Source organism: Mauremys mutica, chromosome 14 (genome assembly GCF_020497125.1).
Source record: "Mauremys mutica isolate MM-2020 ecotype Southern chromosome 14, ASM2049712v1, whole genome shotgun sequence".
In the NCBI taxonomy this organism is placed as follows: domain Eukaryota; kingdom Metazoa; phylum Chordata; order Testudines; family Geoemydidae; genus Mauremys; species Mauremys mutica.
In genome coordinates, this window is record NC_059085.1 from 43,028,683 (window position 1) to 43,049,718 (window position 21,036).

The 21,036-nt window shown below is 40.7% G+C and overlaps 1 protein-coding gene across 2 annotated transcripts in view; it reads right to left on the reverse strand.

Annotated features, from left to right (window-relative positions):
• ANKRD11 (ankyrin repeat domain 11) overlaps positions 1-21,036 on the reverse strand; it is a 224,688-nt gene that overhangs the window by 137,678 nt on the left and 65,974 nt on the right. Inside the window, exon 3 of one of the 2 annotated variants that reach the window (XM_044986831.1) lies at positions 12,637-12,773. The exons of the other annotated variant lie outside the window; for it this stretch is intronic. The gene's annotated coding sequence lies outside the window, so the exon portion shown is untranslated. The remainder of the gene's footprint in view (positions 1-12,636; positions 12,774-21,036) is intronic. 2 annotated transcript variants of the gene reach the window in all.

The following is a 21,036-nucleotide window of genomic DNA, read 5'->3' on the forward strand; positions in this document are numbered from 1 at the left end:
TTCACTCTGATTTAAGGTTTCGGGTGCCAGTCATACATTTTAACATTTTTAGAAGAGCTCTTTCTATAAGTCTATAATACAGAACTAAACTATTTTTGTATGTCAAGTAAATAAGGTTTTTAAAATGTTTAAGAATATTAATTTAAAATTAAATTAAAATGCAGAGCCCCCCAGACTGGTGGCCAGGATCTGGGCAGTGTGAGTGCCACTGAAAATCAGCTCACGTGCCGCCTTCGGCATGCGTGCCATAGGTTGCCTACCCCTGAACCAGACAACTATATTCTTTATTTCTTTCATTAAAAATCCAAATAAAAAATATGCTAACATGCATAACCACATTTTATTGTGTGTTCTTTGAGTTAGTAACTCAAGTTAAGATAAGGCACTTTGTCGTTTTCACACAAGTTAACAAGAGGAGTTCAAGAGAGCTTAGTATCTAACTTGACTTGTTAACACAGGGGCGGCCAACCTGTGGCTCCAGAGCCACATGCGGCTCTTTGTATAGGCACCGCCTCCAGGGCTGGAGCTACAGGCGCCAACTTTCTAATGTGCTGGGGAGTGCTCACTGCTCAACCCCTGGCTCTACCACAGGGCCTGCCCCCTCCCCTCCAGAGCCTCCTGCACACCACGAAACAGCTGATGGGGAGGGAGGGGAAGGGTGATGTATTACTGTGGCTCTTTGGCAATGTACATTGGTAAATTCTGGCTCCTTCTCAGGCTCAGGTTGGCCACCCTTGTGTTAACACATGTGAAAACCAAAGTGCCTTGTCTTCTCCAGGACTGTACCTTGAGTTACTGAGGAGAGGTCTACACTCAAAAGTTAAGTCGACCCAGCTCATTGCTCAGGGGTGTGAAAAATCCACACCTTCTGAACCCAAAGTAGTATAGCTGATCTAACCTCCAGTGCAGACAGTACTAGGCCAATGGAAGACATTTTCCATCAACCTAACTACTGCGTCTCAGGGAGGTGGATTAACTACAGTGCAGGAAAACCGCTCCCACTGCTGTAGTGAGCTGTTACACTGATATCACTGTAGCATTTCAAGTGTAGACGAGCCCTAACTGGAGTTAACACACTTTTTTTTCCTAGTGAAGACAATGCTTCTGGGGGCAATTCATTGTCTTCACTCTTGTCTAAAGCACGTTGCACACTGCTGGCTCTATACAAATATTCCCAGCTCTTATTCTAGTGTAAACTATATGCTATAATAAATACTTTCATTAGTAAAGCCTCAAGTTTTTAATATAGTTATGTTTGGAAATAGGATGCAACACTGCAGCTGTCACTGATTTAAGTATACACTCTTCCATAAGCCCTATCAAATCCAGCTCTCATCAACCAGAAGCACATTTGGATCCAGAGGGGAATTCAGAGACCCTTCCCTGCCCCCAAGAAAAAAGCTCAGGAGCATTTGGCTACAGTATAAACAGGAGAGGAAATGCAGGCACAGTAGATCTATACCCGGCAAAGGTGGCAGCTCTTATCTTTCCGAATGCCTGCTTGTAGACTGTGCCCTGGCAAGTGGCAAATCAACTTTCTAGATAGGCTGAGGCCATTGCTTATGTGGAGAGTTAAACACTGGTGGAATGTTGGCTTTGTTGAGCAGAAATGAAAGCTTTAAATATGTGTTACATTTATTTCTATTGTTTCTTTGCCTTTTCTAATGGCTGTTTTCCCTCTTGTATCATTCTAATGCTTCGCCTGCTCAGCTGTGTCTTTGTGCTTCTTTCATTGCCTTCTGCTTCTGTTTGTCCTTTTGATCCCCACTTCTCAGCTTGTGTTTCTGCTGCTGCTTCTCCCCTCCCCCCACTACTTATTTCCACTTTTATTAGTGTACAAGGCAGAACAGCTCAAAGGATGAACAATACATCCAGGCTGCTCTTTGGCATGCTCAGTGCAGTACTTACTTGCCATTCAGTGCTTAGCTACCACAGAGACAGGCATCTTAAACACCTAAAGTCAATCTAGAGCTCTGTTTCACTAAGAAGACACAGCAAGTTTGAGCACAGGCTCCCCTCAGGGAAAAGTCCTTGCTTCCAGCTCTGTCCTACTTAAATCAAATACTGCTAAGCACGAACACCTCACCTTTTCTGAATTTCCATGGCACCGACTGGACCCAAACTTATTATGGGTCTTCTGGAGTCAAAATGCCACCCTGAATTGGAACTGGAAAAAATGAAAGCCAGTGGAGACCTCTGGGCACAAGGTAATGCATTTCAGGCAAAGTGCTAAGCAAGTTGACCACTGTATTAAATGGAAATTTCTAAATGATCTTTAGGTATAGTGCCACTCAGAGCGCAATGCAGTAATCCAGTATCTTGGGGGGAAAGCCTGGCTAACCCTAGTATCTATTGGGTTTCTGGGAAACGGGGCGGGTGAGGTCTTTAACTGAAAGGAAAGGTTACAACCTTCACACTAAGCAGAGATGAAAATAAGCACTCTCCTGGGTCAGCAATACCTCATGGTCAATGAGTACCAAAGGCAATTGATAAATCTAAAATACTGTGCCTGGATGTCTGATCATCAACTGCATCACTGCCAAGTTGGTAAAGAGCAGGAAACAGAGCAAAAGGGAGATTTCTGATACAAGATCTAAAGTCTGGACACGAAAGAGTGGGTCAAAGTAATTAATCGTACACATTACATGTGCATAGGCTGATTTATTATACAGTGTTGTAGCCACATAGGTCCCAGCATATATGAGAAACTATCTTTTACTGGACCAACTTCTGTTGCTGAAAGAGACAACCTTTCAAGCTATAGAGTTCTTCAGCTCACAAGGGTGAAGAAGAGCTCTGTGTTGCTCGGTCCAATGAAAGATAAAACTTCACCCACCTTGGGTCACTATTTATTTTACAGGAAGGTATATTTTCAAGCAGACTGACCAAAGTATGTGGTGGTGGTGTTTAGATCTGTGTTTAGTTAGGGCAGCACAAGCTCCATTATTCAAAATTTGCACATTATGTACAGGGTTGCTAGATGCTAGTCAATGGCTGAGATAAAAGATAACACTCTACATACAACTCAACTTCCTTAGATGGGAAAAAATAGATTAATTCTGCATTATACAACAGCCCTCAGCCATTATAGCTCTCCTAATTTTCATTCTTCCAAACTTAAAAATAATTTTGAGAGACTTGGGCCACCAGCCCCAAATGTCAGGGTTGTTTGTTTGTTTTTTTTAAACAAATACATAAATAGATATCCTTTTATATATATTATTTCAATATTTAGATCTTGATACAATGTCTTAGAGCAGCCTTGCAAATCCTTCTCTCATCAATGGTGACAGAACTGGGCATTTGATCAATCCAAAAATAACTGGTCAACTGACCAGTCAAAAATGGTCAAATATTTTAAAGCTCTAACAAAAAAGAGTAAGACTTTATTGTCTCCAATAAGCTTAGCCTTGGATGTGTGTGCCTGATTACAAAAACAAGTTACTTAACTGAGTTAAAGTAACTCAGAAAAATGCAAAAAAACAATTAAATTGTTATAAAAAATATGAAATGCACCATGATGCAGTCAAAAAGGTAGGCTGCCACCTACATCAGGGCATTCTTGCTTAAATATGTGGCAATATTTGACTATGGTCATATAGGTGTCAACTGACAATTTGACTGGTCAATTGATTGGCTTGCCAAGCATACATAATGAGTATTTTTATTTTCTATAGGTCAAGTAAAATATTCAATTTTCATTATTAAGCATCTTGGCACATTCAGGCAAGTAGACATTGTGCTTCGGCTGATAAATTTTCATGACAATTTTGCAAGCTGCCTTACCCTGACCTACTGTAAGCAAGATAAAGCATTAAAAACACAGAAAATGTTCAAGCCTTCATTATGAACTCCCCATTTTCTGAGGTTTAAGACTGAAAAATAGTTCAGGATAAAAAAATATATATGGACACAGAGCCTGGGGAAATAATTATCTTAATAAAATGTGATTTTTAAACACCCACTCAGATGATTTTGGGTTAAAGAATATAAAGCTTTTCTTACCCTCCTGTAATACTGGTATTAATTTTCCCCTCATCATGGAAAGCTTTAACATGCAATTTTTACTTCAGTCACAAGTATAAGGCCTTTTGCTACTTTTCAAATATTTTTACATTTAAGAAGGGGCTACTGAGCATGAAGAGCAATGATTCTTTCATTCACAGACTGAGCCTATCCCTCCTTTACAGAAAACATCAATACAAAGGCTTGTTAAAAACAGGGAATACACACCCATAGGACAAAAAAAATAATGTCACGATTGTGCCACGCTAGGAAAAGGAAAGGACGTGCCGAGTTAAAGCAGAAACACACCATGTGTCCTCCAACAGACCTTATTCATGGGAGGCAGGGCTGTGCTTCGGAGCTACTCAGGAAACCCAGATGAGAACTACCGACACTGACATCATAAGCCATTCTATTTTTACTAACCAACGGGATGCAATGCCTGGCTGAGCAGGAGGCTTGTTTCTCTTCTCAGAGTACCTCAATCCTCAAACATTAAACCAGGCTAGATAAAGGCTCCCCTGTCCTCAGCACTATTTCCTTCGCACTAAGATACAACACTAGTTAAAGGTCAATGTACCACTCCTCCAGGGATAACAGGGAATTTAGACTTCATGCTCATTTGAGTCCTTGGCCTTTTTGCTGATGCTGACAGGCGTTTACTATGGCCATGGTATTTTTGACATGGATCACTGTCCATTAGGATCTGTGAAGAGACCAATCAACTGATTTCACATAGACAGGCTTGAAAAGGTTTGCCAGCACTTACTACCACTGAGGAGGCCTACCAGCCACAGTGAAGTATATTTTGCCACCAGGCTTCCCCACAGCCATAGATAGCCGTCTGCAGTTCAAGTTAACAACACTTGTATACTGCTGACAACGGTACATCTAAATGGTCCTTTTAAAAATCTGAACTTATAACTAGTCAGACAACAGAAAAAGGTTAAATACTGGTAAAAATTAATTGAATCATTTATTTTATTAAATGTATTCCTGAAATATCTGGCCTACAGAACTAGATGAACACAACAAAAGTATTTGTCAAATCAGCTGACAAGTACTGGCCCTATTTGCTACCTCTTTTTTGGGTCAGGCCTTCCTTTCTTTCCTGGCTTCACTCCAGTTTTCTCATCTCTCTTATAAGGAACATGCTGTGTTTTCTTGCATTGTCTTCAGTGTTTCTTCCTTTCCCCACCCACTCCTTTATCCTTCCTAAATAGCATTCTCTGTCTTCTCCCTTACTGGTGTATTCTCTTTCCCTGCCCTGCGAATATAAACACATACATACATAAATCTCCCTATAGTGTACTCTTTTCTCTTCTAACTTAACCCATCAATCTCTTCTCTCGCTCTCTTCCCACACACTGGGTTTGGAAATCAGACCACACACTTAACATACACAGAGGATGAAATCTACTAGCCACACAGGGATACAAACACTGAGGGCACCAATGTCCATGGCAATACCAAGGTGAGAAGCCAAGCGTTCTCCCCACCACATCACAGGAGCTCTGGGAATGAGGATTCAAGGATTCCTACCAAGATGTTTTTCCTGAACCCTTTATTGAGGCTCCATCTTTTGTATCAATCTGACTAGGAGACGCTTGTATCTCTGATCACATTAACCCCAAGTCCCTCCACCAGCTCCACCTCCATATCAAGCACAGGCTTCTCACTTACCTTTAAGGCCCATCATAACTTAACTCTCCCACCCCCTCCCCTTAACACTACCTTGCTGAATGAGTCGCCTAATGACCTTTGTAACCACACCTTTGTTCTGCCAGCACTTCCTGCCTTAACTCCCTACCAGTCAGTGTCTCCCTTAAACACCTCTGACCTTTCTATCACACTGCCCCTTATGAATGTGCAGAACACTAACAAAATCCCAATGGCCACTACCTTTCCTTTCAAACTCCTTTACCCTCACCTCTGTTACGATCCCTATAAAACTCCACCAGCTGATCGTGGCTAGACAAGTAACAAGCTGTGCCTATTCCTTTTCCTACTCTTCCTGTAACTCTCCCAAAAAGAAAAGAACACAACACATGCAACTAACAAAGCGCAGGTCTACACTACCACAGGGATCGACACACTGAGATCAATCCACTGGTGGTTGATTTAGTGGGTCTAGTAAAGACTCACCAAATTGACTGCAGATCGTTCTCCAGTCGACCCCTGTACTCTACCCCCGACAAGAAGAGTAAGGTAAGTTGACGGGAGATTGTCTCCCATCGACCCCCCGCAGTGTAGACCCTGCGGTAACTCTACCTAAGGTACATCGACTCCAGCTACGTTATTCACATAGCTAGAGTTGCGTAGCGTAGGTCGACTTACTGCAGTACTGTAGACATAGCCAAAGCTGTCAATTCTCCACCGTACTCATTTGCTTGTATGAGATATCTACCTCCCCTACTCTTCATCTATTGTCTTTAGACTGTAAGCTTTTCAATGCAGGGATTATCTCTGTGTTAGTACAACACCCAGAATAAAGGTCCCAATCCCTATTGAGACCTTTGGGTGCTATCATAATATAAACATTTACTGTGGCTACTAGTAGGAAAGTAGTTATCTGATCAATTTAAGATCTTTCTGACTGCTAGACAGACTTAGGGCTGCTCTGCACTACACAGTTAGGTGGACATAAATCAGCTTATGTCGACCTAATTATGCCAGTGTCTAACACTACAGTTTCCTTCCACCAATGTAAGTCCCCTGCTACATCGATGACATAACTCCAGCTCCATGAGCAGTGTAGGGCTTATGTCAGCGTAGCTAGGCCAATGCAGTGTCTACACAGTCTGTGTGCCCACCACCCCCACTCAGCCTTGTCAATTTCAAGGTTCCCTGGGGACGAGAAGCCCTGGACAGTTTCCCCCTAGCTCCCTGCAGGACGCAGCCAGCAGAGCTGAGGCTGGGCTCTCAGCTCCCCAACACTGCCTCTCTTAAGTGGGTGGAAGTGCTTCTGGTGAGGATGCTCATTCTTATACTATCCAACCCAAGAAGGATAGTATGGACATGCACCTAAGTCAACCTAATATAGGTTTCTAGTGTAGACGTACCCTCGGATGCTGCAAGAGTAAATGGTGGAGGTAGGTGCTCCTCCCGTGCTAGGCCTACGTAGAAAAGTCAGAACCCATAATTTATCATCAAAGCAGCACCACAGGCTGTAGTGTAGACAGGTCTCAGATGTTTTTGCCACCACGTCATCTAGCCTAGGTTAGACTGGTAAATTTCTGAGTTCTCCCTACAATACAGCCTCCACCATCGCTACAGCTTGTGGATCTGCATTTGGGGCAATTATAGGCCATTTTCTCACATAGGTAGACAAGCCCAAACAAGCTCCATTCGAGTGCTCTCCCACAATCAATTGCTTCAGTGCCTCTTTCTACCACTGCTGATCACAGCTTTCCCAAGATGCAGCATTGTAAAAACTGACCATATTCTTGTCAGCTTCACTACCATCTGCAGGGTTCTGAATAGCAGCTGGATCTTGGTAAAGCTCAGAGCAGCAGCTGCACTTACACAGTAGCAGTCTGCAGATTTCAGGAAGAGAGCACTGCGTTGATTAACACTACTCGCTTTTGCAAAGTTACCTTTACAACCATAAGGAGTAGTAACTCAGAATTTTATTTTTTTTTAAATAAAGCTTCATTGCGCAAGAAGTTGATGTGGTACTCATCCAGGAAAAATTCTTACATGCCCCAGGCGAGTGAAATTTTCAACACCGATACACAAATCTGACGAGTCAGATGACCAGCAACAAGGGCTGGATTTTAAACAACCACCAAGAGATTAAAATCAAATCACATCACAATTCCTCTACACCAGCTAGTCCCAGTTTTCCCCAAGATTTATAAATTCAGCTGATGCATTTCTAAGATGCTTGTGGAGGGTTGACTCATGTTTCGAATTAAGTGTTGTGCAAGGAACATGCAAGGACACACCCTTACAGGAAAACTGCAGTGATGTTATAAAACCTACCTCCCAGGTATTATGAGGATTAATATTTGTGAAGTACTTGCACACTATGGGTTGGAAGGTATTATGTAAGTGAAAAGTACAGCTTATTATAACAACTGATAGCTAAAGTACTACTCTAAGAATGTGTCAATTTTTAAATTGGCTTTTAGAAACACCTGTCTGTTTCAGCAGCACCATTAACTATGAATGGATCAATGGAAGTTGTAATTTTTTTTTAATACTTAACAGCAAAGGTCCCAGTGATAGAAGACAATTATGCTAAATGCTGGGGGAAAGCTGGGACTCCAAGTTGCAATATACAGTTCTTAATTTTCAACAGCCCCTGAAAGTCCCCTTTCACATGCATTCAGGTAGAGAAGAAATAAACAGTGCTAGGCTATAAAAATGAGTAGGATATATGTGGTGCTGTACAATGGGTACATTGTTCTGCACAATCTTTCACCAAGGAACTTTGCACAAGAGTTTTTACAACATGCAACGGTGTGGAGTATGTTATTAGTAGCCAAGATGCTTCATAAAATGGGTGAGTGCAGACTTATCCAAAAGGAAAAGGAGGGCACTAGGTTTACAATAACTTGGAGGATATGCAAAGCATTAAGGAGATTGTCGTCTCTCATATCACATGTGTGGGTCAACCCAACAAAGGAGCAGGTTAGGAAGAGAAGCCAGAGCAGTGTGGGGGAACCGGGAGGCAATGCACAATGTAATTAGGGCAAGGATGTAGCAGGGTGTGGTGTCAGGCAGAGTCTTGAAACGGAGGACTGAGCTTGAGTTTAGTGCTGAAGGACAGTGGAAGCTAGTGAAGATTTATGGAGAGAGATTTTCAAAGATGACCTTGGCAGTGGTAGTTTATAAAGATGACAGTGGTGAGGGGCAGACACACCAGAGGGGAAGAGGTTAGTGAAATAGAGATGACACCTCCTACATCGGTGGAATAAAAAGTGCTAAGGTTTAGCAAAAATCTGCAATGTGGGAGGAGAAAGAGGAATAGTCAGGATCCCAAATTTGCAAGTCTAGATGATTGTTAAAGTTGTTCATAGATTCCAAGGCCAGAAGGAACCATTGCAATCATCTAATCTCACCTCCTGTATAACACAGGCCATAAAACTTCCCCCCAAAAAACTCCTAGAGCAGATCTTTTAGAAAAATATCGACTTTCGATTTAAAAACGGTCAGTGAGGAAGAATCCACCACAACCCTTGGTAAATTGTTGCAGTAGTTAAATGCCCTCACTGTTAAAAATGTACACCTTATTTTGGATCTGAATTTGTCTACTGCCTAGCTTCAATTTCCAGTCACTGGATTGTTATACATTTCTCTGCTAGACCGAAGTGCCCATTACTAAATATTTGTTCCCCATATAGATTCTTACAGACTACTCAAGCCACCCCTGAACCTTCTCTTTAAGATCAACAGATTGAGCTCTTTGAGTCTATCACTATAAGGCAGGTTTTCTAATCCTTTAATCATTCTCGTGGCTCTTCTCTGAACCCTCTCCAATTTATCAACATCCTTCTTGAATTGTGAGCACCAGGACAGAGTCCTCCATCCTGTAACTATGGACTACACTCTTTATTCCTAGATATACACATTTATATTTACCTTATTAAAACGTTTGCTTGCGCCTTGTCTACCAAGTGATCCAGATTGCTCTGAATCAGTGACCTGGTTAAAGAAGGGAAGGACAGGATTTGGGAAATCTGGCTTAGTTCTTAGTTTAATTTTTTATTTGTAAATTTTGATCATAAGACCACATAACAGTATACCACAAAACTGATACATAGGCTATGTTTTCTTTTTGACATTTTTCTCAAAGTGTGACTACAATGAGCAGAGATTTTGGCACTGCATTTCACAGAAAACCAGATATCTGCTCTTGGCAACAAATTCTCAGTTATTCATAATATTCTTAAACCTTATAAAATTCCATGCAAAAGCCTCTAAGAGTTCTTAGTTACTTTTAACTCCTTATAAAACCCATCAGTTTGTTATACCAATACTATAAGAACTGGTTTGGAGGCAAAAATTTCTTGCCTTAATGCAGTCAGTAAAAATATATCCTTTGTCCTCCAGCATCACCTTAAATTTGACAAGAGAAAAAAACTGTTCCATCATCAATTTTTACAAACTCTTCCTTAGGTATGAGACTTTCCCTCCTAACTTAAATCTGAAGTCTTCATCTGTTTCAAAATTAACACTTGTTTACAAACTAAACACAATTGTAAAGGTTTGACTAAACACTATATGCTGATTTCCCCTTGCCTCATTGAGCTCTAGATGATGGCAAACTAAAAGCTTTTTAATTGTCCAAAAGCACCCTATTTCTTCTAATGGGCAATAAAAGGATGATTTCCTTCAGACCCATTCTTTACACCTAATATACGAGGGTTGGTGGCTCTGAATTTATTTTTCAGAGCTTCCAATCATCAACACATGGCTACGTTATCTTGAATTATTGCATTGGAGAGGATCTTACCACTTTGCAGATAAATTTTAATTCAGTCTTATTTTTTTAAAAGAACCTTGAATGATCCTACAGATTCTTGTAATTTATGAAGTTCATTGGCACAGTTTTCAATCAAATTATACCAGGTATTTAATATAACCCTGTCACCAGCATAAATCGAGATCATATCCACACAACGTTTTAGGGAAATCACCTTGTTGTTTTAATGCTGGTGGTGCACCACTGGTGCTAACCATGGTGGGAGCGTGAGTGTAGAGCTTTTTTACCACCGTGTAATGAGACCTGTTTTAAGCACAGTTTGACGACAGCGGTAAAAATGCCAGTGGTCAGTCCACATTTCAGCTTCCGCCACTACTAGAACTAGATTTCCCTAAAATGCTCCATGTAGATGCAATATAAGTGACAGGGGCGGCTCCAGACCGCAGCACGCCAAGTGCGTGCTTGGGGCGGCATGCCGCAGGGGGGCACTCTGCCGGTCGCCGGTCCTGCGGCTCCAGTGGACCTCCCGCAGGCATGCCTGCGGAGGGTCCGCTGGTCCCGTGGCTTCGGTGGAGCCACGGGACCAGTGGACCCTCCGCAGGCACGCCTGCGGGAGATCCACCGAAGCTGTGGGACCAGCGGACCCTCCGCAGGGACGCCTGCGGGAGGTCCACCGGAGCCGCGGGACCGGTGACCGGCAGAGTGCACCCCCGTGGGATGCCACCGTGCTTGGGGAGGCGAAATATCTAGAGCCGCCCCTGGTAAGTGAACTAAGATAAGTGGGGTAAGTTATATCAATGTGACAGGAAGGTAACACCTATATTCGGGACCCTTGTGCTTAACTCCATTAATTGTTGGTCTAATAAATGGGTCTATTAGTCCCTTTAGTGGGAGGACTTCAGGAAAACGTTTCCTCCATGGACCCATACTAACCAATAAAGTAACAAAGGAGGAAACACAGAAAGAAGGAACTATAATAAAGACAACTGGACAGGAAAAAGCAAGGTATTTTCTTCTCCTTTAAAAAAAACAAACTTGCTGAACCTATATTTACTGCCCTAATATGCAGAATAATCAATGAAAATCTATCTCCCCGATCAGGTATTCTTAAATCCGAAGGATAAAACAAACCCCTTTGTTAAATGAGAGAAAGAAAAAGGGAAAGGAAATTCAATACACAGAGATGCAACCCCTCTCAAAAATCCTTACAAACTCATTAAAAAAATACCAAACACCACAATTACCACCCCAGGCAAATTAAAGAAGGAAGGAAGGAAGCTCTTAGGTGTGGTTTCCCCCTTCTGGGGGTGACAAGACTGATGGGTTTATGGCCACAAGCAAGGAAGATTCTCATAGGTTTAAACATTGAACTCAAGATGGGTGCAGAAATACTGAGGGGGAAGATTCTGAGAAACAGGAGCTGGGCAATGGACAGAGACAGAGTGAAGCAGATTTGGAAATCAGTGTAGAGGTGATAGCTGAAACCACAGGACTGCAAAGAGCAGTAGAGTGACAAAAAATGGAGTCCAAAGGCACTCAGAAGCAGAGGAGGCAGAGCAATCAGATCAATAATTCAATTCGGTAGCGTCCTATATAATAGAGAATTTTTAAAAACAAAACTTAAAATTAGCGATATATTATTTAATTTGAAGCAAGACTTAGATGATTTTATATTAGATGTAAGCTGGAGCCATGGACCAGTAGGTAAATATGGAAATACCAAGCAGACAGCTCCTTTGTTTTTACTGTTTTCCATCTGAGTTTTGTCCACTGCTCAGTGAATTCTGTCACACAGGGACATACTTTAAGATGCAGAGTTTAGATGGTGCTCTGGTCAGACCTACCAGCAAAAGGAGTCTGTACTGAGTAATTAACTGACCTAAGCACGGAGAGATTCTCATCCCAGGTTTCCCTGCAGAGCAAGGCAGACCATAGTGAAACTGACAAATATTCCTTCAATGAGTATTGCACTGTACACATTAACAATAGGCCCTTTAAAAACATCATGGTGGCAAATGAACGTAAAGGTAAAACCTGGTTTTCCATTATTGCTTTGGCCCATAAAAGCGCAGGAGCCATTGACCACTGACTTTCCACTGCTTCCAATTGCTAAATAGATACCAGGGGCAAATACCAAGAGGAAGCAAAACACTCCCCCCAGAGGGCAAAGGTATTTTACATATATCAAAGCCCAACTTCACCTTCAGTGATGTCATGATCCTCCTGTGTTTATGTCAGTTGCGTGCGATGAGTGGCAAACCCAAGTGGTTAAATATGTGCCTTCTTATGGGAGATGGACGCAGCAGTGGAGCTCCCCACACGCACATTTTAGCTATAACTGATAGGAAGAGAAAGCAGCGTTTTAGAGGAATACAGGTCTGTCGCATCTTACGCACATTTAACATGCGCGATTTCAGCTTTACGCGGTCAGCAAAAACCAAAAAAAAAAAAAGAAAAATAACAATTTTAATACTGTACCTGTAGTGCAGGCGATTCCACCCGCCATTGAACTCAATGTAATTTTGACTATACGCGGTTTTCGCTTTACGCGCTAACCGCGGAATGGAACCCCCGCGTAAGGTGAGACAGACCTGTATTCATTTTTCAGCACTGCTGGTTCCCAGTGCAGCTGAAAGGTTGAATTTCCCTCTTAAAAATGTTATTTTTCTCCCCTTTTGGTTTTTCTGTCAGAGTCGTTTCCCTCTCACCATTTTACACTGCCACTCTCCTTTTATTTTCATACCTTCTCCCTCATTAATCACGTCCTTCCACAGGCAACATGGTAGTCTCCTGACTTTTGGAGGTTAGTCCTCTTCCGTTTGCCTCTCTCCCCTAGGGTCAGTCCCTACTCACTTCCACCCATCCTGCTGCAGCCTGTGTAAGGAAGGCCTCACTCAGCACCCTCTGTGGAGGATCACAGCTGTTTTGTTCCTCCATTACCAAATCACTTGAGAGGCTAAGAAGCAGCACACAGAACTGTGATCATCTGTTTCACTGATGTTGCAGTTGTCATTGAGGAAGCACCATTATGCAACCCTTATTTGGTAATTTAGAGTGTCCACACACTTATTTAGGATGGCAATTTAAATCCAGAAGTGCCCCTGAAGAAAATTACATATTTTCCCCTTTATCTTAAATTGCAAGAAAGGTAAGTCTTTACTAAAGGGTGAAACAATTTGGATATGTCTACACTTAAAATGCTACAGCACTACAGGTGCGCCACTGTAGCACTTCAGTGTAGACATTACCTACACCCATGAAAGGGTTTCTCAGGGCTGCGGTGTTTTTCACACTCTTAAGAGACATAGCTATATCAAAATAAATTCCTAGTGTAAACCAGGCCTACTTTTCACTAATGTCTACTCTGTTACCTAGATCACAAATTTACTATGTTTGAAAGTTTACAGAATCTGGTAATAGATTTGTTTCATTTCATGAAAATGCTTCAATAAAAACGGTTTAGAATTTAAGTATTGCCTTCCAGGGTTTGAACCAAAATATTGAACCAGGTTCGTGCCTGGGTACCAGAAAGAAAATGGACTGGAGACTGATTTCTTTATCAAAACAGAGAAATGCAAAAACTCTAAGAGCAAATTTGATGAAAAATCCTTTGGACACCCTGGTAATAAATAGCTTACTACATTCTTAGATTAACAACTGTGAAAGGATATTTTAAATACGTAGTTTTACATCAAATTCATAGGGTGAACGTATGCCACATCTATAATGCTTTTTATGGTCTGCTTCAAAACAGCTTATAGAAATATGTACACTTTCATAGAGAGCTGCACAAGAAATGTCAAGAGCCACTGTACTTTAACTCACTACAAATAGCTTGTGAAATGTGGGTGAGTTAACACTATTGATAACCGTAATTTTCTCATTTCCTGACTTTAAAGCATGCAACCTTAACACTCAGTTAATGTTGGAGGGGAAAAACAGAGCTGACAGTTGTACAATACTGCAGCCACTTGTACTGTATAAGTAATGTCCACTACTGAAAAATATTTGAATCCCTCATTGATATTAAAACATTTCTCACCCACCCCCAAAATATTTGACGTAATTAGGTTCCATAGAGATAACTAGTCACATGTTCCCTGCCTTAACATTAATATAGACCAGGGGTCGGCAAACTTTCAGAAGTTCTATCCCGAGTCTTCATTTATTCACTCTAATTTAAGGTTTTGCGTGCCAGTATTACATTTGAACCTTTTTAGACGGTCTCTTTCTAGAAGTCTATAATATATAACTAAACTATTGTTGTATGTAAAGTAAATAAGGGTTTTTAAATGTTTAAGAAGCTTCATTTAAAATTAAATTAAAATGCAGAGCCCCCTGGACCTGTGGCTAGGACCCAGGCAGGCAGTGTGAATGCCACTGAAAATCAGCTCGCGTGCTGCCTTCGGCACGCATGCCATAGGTTGTCTACCCCTGATATAAACCTTTGCACTGTTATTTATATTTAAATATATTCTCAGAATTACCACTTACTCAGAGGCGGCCTGTTTGTTCAAGTTTTAAGTGGAAATATTTCCAGTATTCCACTCTCTAAAAACATTCCTCCTCCATCTATTCACTTTATTTTGATATTTTGTCTAGGATAAGGAAAAAAGTAAATGGCAACCAAAATCAGGCTGCATAAAGTAGCCCAAACAGGAGGGCTGCTTTTACCTATTTGAAACAATTGTCCTGGAAACAATTTGCCTTCCCATCTCTTCTCGCAACACAAGGGAACTCCATTTGATAGTCTTGAAACATGCCTTAGCTAATATACCCTCCTCCTTGCCTCCCTCCCTAGTGTAAACTCTGCACACAAGAGGACAATGTCCCTTCTGAATGACAAACAGTTCTGTGAATGTTGAGGCTGTAGAGTGCATCAGTCAAGTGCAAAAAAGTTACATTTATATTCATCCTATTCAAAAGTATACATTAATCTTTAATGAGAATACATGCCGAATACCAACAACTGACTGAGAAAGAGCAAGATACAGACACCTTGGACATCTGACAAATTCATTCCAAAGAGACTATTTTTCATAACCTCTATTTTACATATGAAGAGATCAGGCACTTAAAGAGTTGTCCACATGCAAAAAAAGAAAAACAGGATGCAGATCCTTCATGGCATGAAGAAATGTTAGCTACTTCGGTCACTGCAACAGTAGAAGCTGTGTCTGTCTCTGAACATTTTTCCCTAAAAGGTATTCGTAAGTAAAAGTACAACTAATTGCCTGAATGTGTCCCTGTAGATTCTGTTGTAGCAACTCTGCAAGTACAAAGTACCATCTATCTAGTAATCAGACAATGACATCAGCCAGCCTACAGGTTACATTTTAGACAGGTTACAGATCAGACAGCATTTCCTGAAGCTAGATGTGCAGATGATTACTCCATATCTTCAGTGGTTTCACACTCATCTATATTTTCAGATATCTTAAGATTTTAGTTTAGTTCTTAAACTTGCACCAAGCGGATCATTTAACATTAAGCAGACAAGCCCCTTGCAAAAACACACCTGCTACTTAATAGCCTCGAGGTCTTTAAAGAGACCTTTTAACAAGCTTTTAATTCCTGCAAGAATGGCTTTCACCTTGGCTTCCTCTTGAGAGCAAGCTGACAGCCACCTCCCTGTGTTTACAGAATACAAATTCAGGATAAAACAAATGCCCAAATCAAGCCACATTATTATACAACTTCCACTAAGACATCATAAACTTGTATAACAAGGCCCTCTGTGAAGACCTTATCCAATAAAGATATGGCCCAGGAAGATGATGAGTCCCAACCTGCAAAGTTCCATCATGACTTAAGTGGCCTTCTTATTTAGACCAAGACACAACATTGTAGGCTGGGACCTACAGGCCCCATCCTAGGCTGTTTCACTCAAATTAATGGTTAGCAAACTGCAATCTAGTTCTTTTAATACAAATTAGGTATGGCTAGTTGCCAATGTATCCCTCAATTAAGCAAAGTTTGGGCACTCTGGTCTAAAGAGACGATTTCAAAAATTAATTTTAGCAATTGGATTTGCATGAGGCAGGAAGGTTCCCCTTTTCCTCGCCCACCCAATAAATGTATGTGTGTTTACCGTGTGAGGGAGGAAATGGAGAACCTTTTCCTGCCCCTTGCAATTTTGTATTTTATATATATACATACATACACACAAGCTTTCCAGCATAAGCACTGAGCTCATTCTTAGAAAATGTTAGAAACTTTGATTAAAGACATGCTACAAATTAGGCTGCTTAAATGAACTTTGAACTAAATATGTCAATAATTGTCATTAAATGGATAGTTTCCAAATAGGCATTAAAAGGACACAAAATATAGTTGTATCACAGCATCTTGCAGTGGAAATACATTACCTAGGATCAGAATTTCTTCAGATGACCACAGATGAGAGTGTGGCTCCTGTACGCAGGACTTGCATTACTAAAACTACCAATAAGGGAAGAAAACCACCTAACAGACACACCAAAAACTGAGCTGTGTTTAAAAAAGGATTCTAAAATTGGCCTGAGTGAAAAGTGAAGATGTTGATTCCAAGTCAGAACATACAACAGTAAAATAGGTAGAACTAAGTCTGCTCTTGTTGACTTAAGTCAGTGAAAGGCTGTTCTGACTTAAAAAATGCATCACCATTGCCAGATGTGAAAAAAAATTCCGCTACTTGGGTTTCCTGGACAGAGCAGGAAAAGAGGCCGTGACTACTTCACCCTTATTCATGCCTGAGTCAAACCTTTTCCACATCAAAATGCTAGAAAAGCATCAGGTTAAATTTGTAGACTGGCCCAAAGAAACAGAACCCTAGGATCCTTTCTGGTTACTTCAAAAAATCTCATACAACTGGAGAATTGAAGTACATCAACTAAAATGTGAAACTAAATGGCACTGCAAGTTTGTTTGTTTTTTAATTCAAATACAAACAAGGGCAGTTCTTCTGACTGAACCTCACTCAGCCAATATTCTTAACTGGAACGAATAGCAGCTCAGTTGGCAAGCTGCCACCTCATATGCCTTTACTGCCTCTTCCAATCTCTCCTCAAGGGAGTCTGTATGGATAATACCTTCTCGTAGAAGGAAAAAAACTGTAAGAGCAAACACCAGACTGCTTGCTTTGATATGGATAATTTGTGGAACTACAATATGTTTAAGGAAGAGAGCCCCAAGTCTAGTTTTATTAGCAAGTCACCACCACCACCTCCTCAGTAGCAAAACAGGAGGGGGTATGTGTTTTATATAATGCTGACTATACCTCTGTCTGTGTGTAAAAAGTAAATTCCAGTAAAAACAAAAAAAACATGTCCATAAGAAGTTAAAGGCTGCCTGGTTAAGCAGGTGAAAGTCAAGAAATACCAAAATTAAAATTGTGTACATAACCCTTGTGTTTATGCATTATGACAATCTAATTACAGTACATGATCACATACTGTTTCTCAATAAGTTATTTTTTCGACAATCTCAAATATATCTCTGTAGCATCTTGTGATTTCTTATTCTTTAGACCTGCAGTGTTTTCACTGCAATAATTATCCAGGAAACATTTGACACAATTAGATACAACGTTTTCTTCTCTAAGCATTTTTTTTTTAAATAAATTTGGTAGCACCCTTTTCTTTTTAACTTGAGCACAGTTTTTCTCTGATGCAATTTGGAGCAAACTGACTGGGAGGAGGATCTTCTTAGCTTTGAATTTTAGTCTGCCTCTACAAGGCAGCAAATTTTCAGTATTAGATAGTACAGTGAGGGTGCCATACCAGTACCTAAATTATATTTAATCTAAAACACAAGGGGGGAAGTACATTTATGCGTATATTTCATATAAACAACTGACTAGAATACAATATTACAAAATGTGACACGCCTAAGATTGTAGAAATACAATATGGCATTTTAAGAAAGTGATCATGTAATTAAAAACTAACGTCAGACATGCATAAAGGGACAACATTAAGACTGTGCGCACAACCTTAACTTTGGGATTTCCCTGAACTGTTTAACTATGCAATCTTAATCATTTTTTAGTTTTTAATAGATTTTTTTAAACACAAAGTAGGAGAGAAAGTATATGGAGCTTCGCCCACAAAAGAACCAGCATGTCAATTCCACAATCTGAACCTTTTTGCATAGATGCTACCAGAGAGTCCTGTCAGCAGCCCATCTTCTGTGCACTGCAGGAACTTTACAGATCCTCCAGGTGCTCTGAGTCAGCCCAAGCACTAGATCCCAGGGGCCCTGTACTCTGCCAGCCAGCCATGCAAACCACCTCCATGTGCACAAACTGCTGAAACATGTTTATTCAGACTCCCAAAAATTTCAGCCCAGCATTTATGAACTCCCTAAAAACAGTGGATTCTAACAGAAGTGTATGCAATATTAACTCTAGGTCACTACAAGTGCCCAGTTAGAATAACTGATCTTACACTCACCATCAGTCTGGTGCCTTCAGCATTTACCATGTCCAACATCTTGGATGTCTCTCCTTAGACAACAGATATTGATAAACATGGAACCCTCTCACTTGAGCAACACCAGTATCCCATGCCTTGGGGTTAATGGGGATTGCGCCATCATCCTTCTTAAAATGGTATGTCTTATTTTGAAAGGGGGCATCCATTAGACAGACACCTGAAGTACAGGTCACACATATGCAGAAAGCTTGAAACATTACTCTTATTCTCAGGATTAGTCCCAAAACAAAGAGCTCTAAAGACTAAAAGAACCTTTAAAAAAGGCAATCTGGCTCTTCCCCAAAGAAACAGTCTAGTCTTAAGCAACTCTCTAAATGGTTTTGCAGTTGTCTTCCTGATTCTACTTAGATGTGTTAAGGGTGAATTTCCTCATGGCTAAAAAGCAAGGTTTCATCTGGGAAAGGTTAACCATACTTATACCCTAAATACCATACCTGAAAGCATCCAGACTAACTAGCTCCTTGGAGATTCCTCCCGAAGAGGCAAGCCAACTAAACTAGCTGGTCTGGTTGCTATATTACATTGCAAGTATACTATGTCTTTTGTATTTTCTCCAAAGATTTCACACAATTTTCTAAGAATGTGCATAACTTTGAAAAATCTGCTCAGTTTAATACTTCATTCAAAGACATCTGCCTGAGAGCCCTTGTCAACAGGAAAAAATCCAACTCCTGCAGGGTAATATAGCTAACATTATAGTCAGAGAACAGACTTTAGGTATGATTGTTTGCAAGATACTAAGGAGACATGTTAGACATTTCACATAACACACTGAAGTACTTGCTTTGAAATTACCTAAGTATTTTCTATTGGTGAATATGCTCTTAGAAGCTGAAAATTAAAACAGCTTATTACTAATTATTTGCATTAAGCAAACAGCTATAAAGATCCAGACAGCAACAGCATCAAGGCTAAACGCTTTGTTTAATCAGTCAATGCAGATACCAAAGCTGGGACTTCCAATGTGGCCCAGAAGCAATATACTATTGAGATGTCCATTTGGCATCTTTAATAGCTGCTTTAACAAGTAGGTGCCTGAAATTTAGAGCTACCCTCCCTTTCTCCCCTGGATGAGGGTGTTATTGCCAGTGCTCTCCTGGTAAGAGTTCCTGACTAATCGTCCCTACAGCCACACAGGTAAGGAGGAAGTCCTCTAGCAATTATTTCTTTCTTCCCTGGTTTGTGCAAGGGCAACATGGAGAAAGGGGAGCAACACATCACTTATCAGCAGGACTCAGTCTTCCCACAAAAGCAGAGAATCATTACTGTTGAGTGCACAGAAGTGAGTTTCCAAGCCCTAAAAATGGAGCTTATTTCCTTGTTTATGCAAGTTTATCAACCATTGTGTCAGCTCCTGCTTCAGAGCTAGCAACAGAGCATGAAATATAGCACAAAGGCTGCATATAAAAGAAAAATCAGCCACGGCTTCTTGGTGAAAGTGGTGGATTTTTTAGAGACATTAAGACATTCCCACAAGCTATTACAAAGAGTATTTTAACCAAATCATTTAAAATCAAATGCCATTGTCTATGTTAACAGTTTATTAAAAGAATTTAAAAATTCTGAATGCTGAAGTTATGCCGACCTAACCCCTGGTGCAGACCTAGCAAGGTTGATAGAAGAATGATTCCATCATCCTAGCTACCATTCCTCAGGGCGCAGGAATTCCTAAGATGGAAAGACCCCTTCCACTGACGCAGGAAGTATCTACACTGGTGCTACAGCGGCATAGCTACTGCACCATAGCTGGGCAGCTAGAGCACCCATAGCACAGATATGGCCTTAAACTCAATTCGCTGTGATATATGGCAACCTGGGTATTATCCGACCAGCCATTCAACCAGGAGAAGGTTGTAACTGCCATGTTATCAGTGTGTAGATGTGCCAAGGGGAGTGGAAGGGTTTTTAAAAATATATTTTAGAACACAAAACTTAAGAGATGCTGGACCTTGCTGTAGAACAGCATCTCAGGAAACATAGGATGCAGTCAGTAGCAGCTTCTGCAAGTGGCGGAGTATGTTGTATGTGTGGTATGATTTCTAAGAAATCAAGGATGAGCTTAATTTAAATATTTTTCTGCATTAAATTTCCATATTTATCACAGCATGACCCCAAAGTAACACTTTA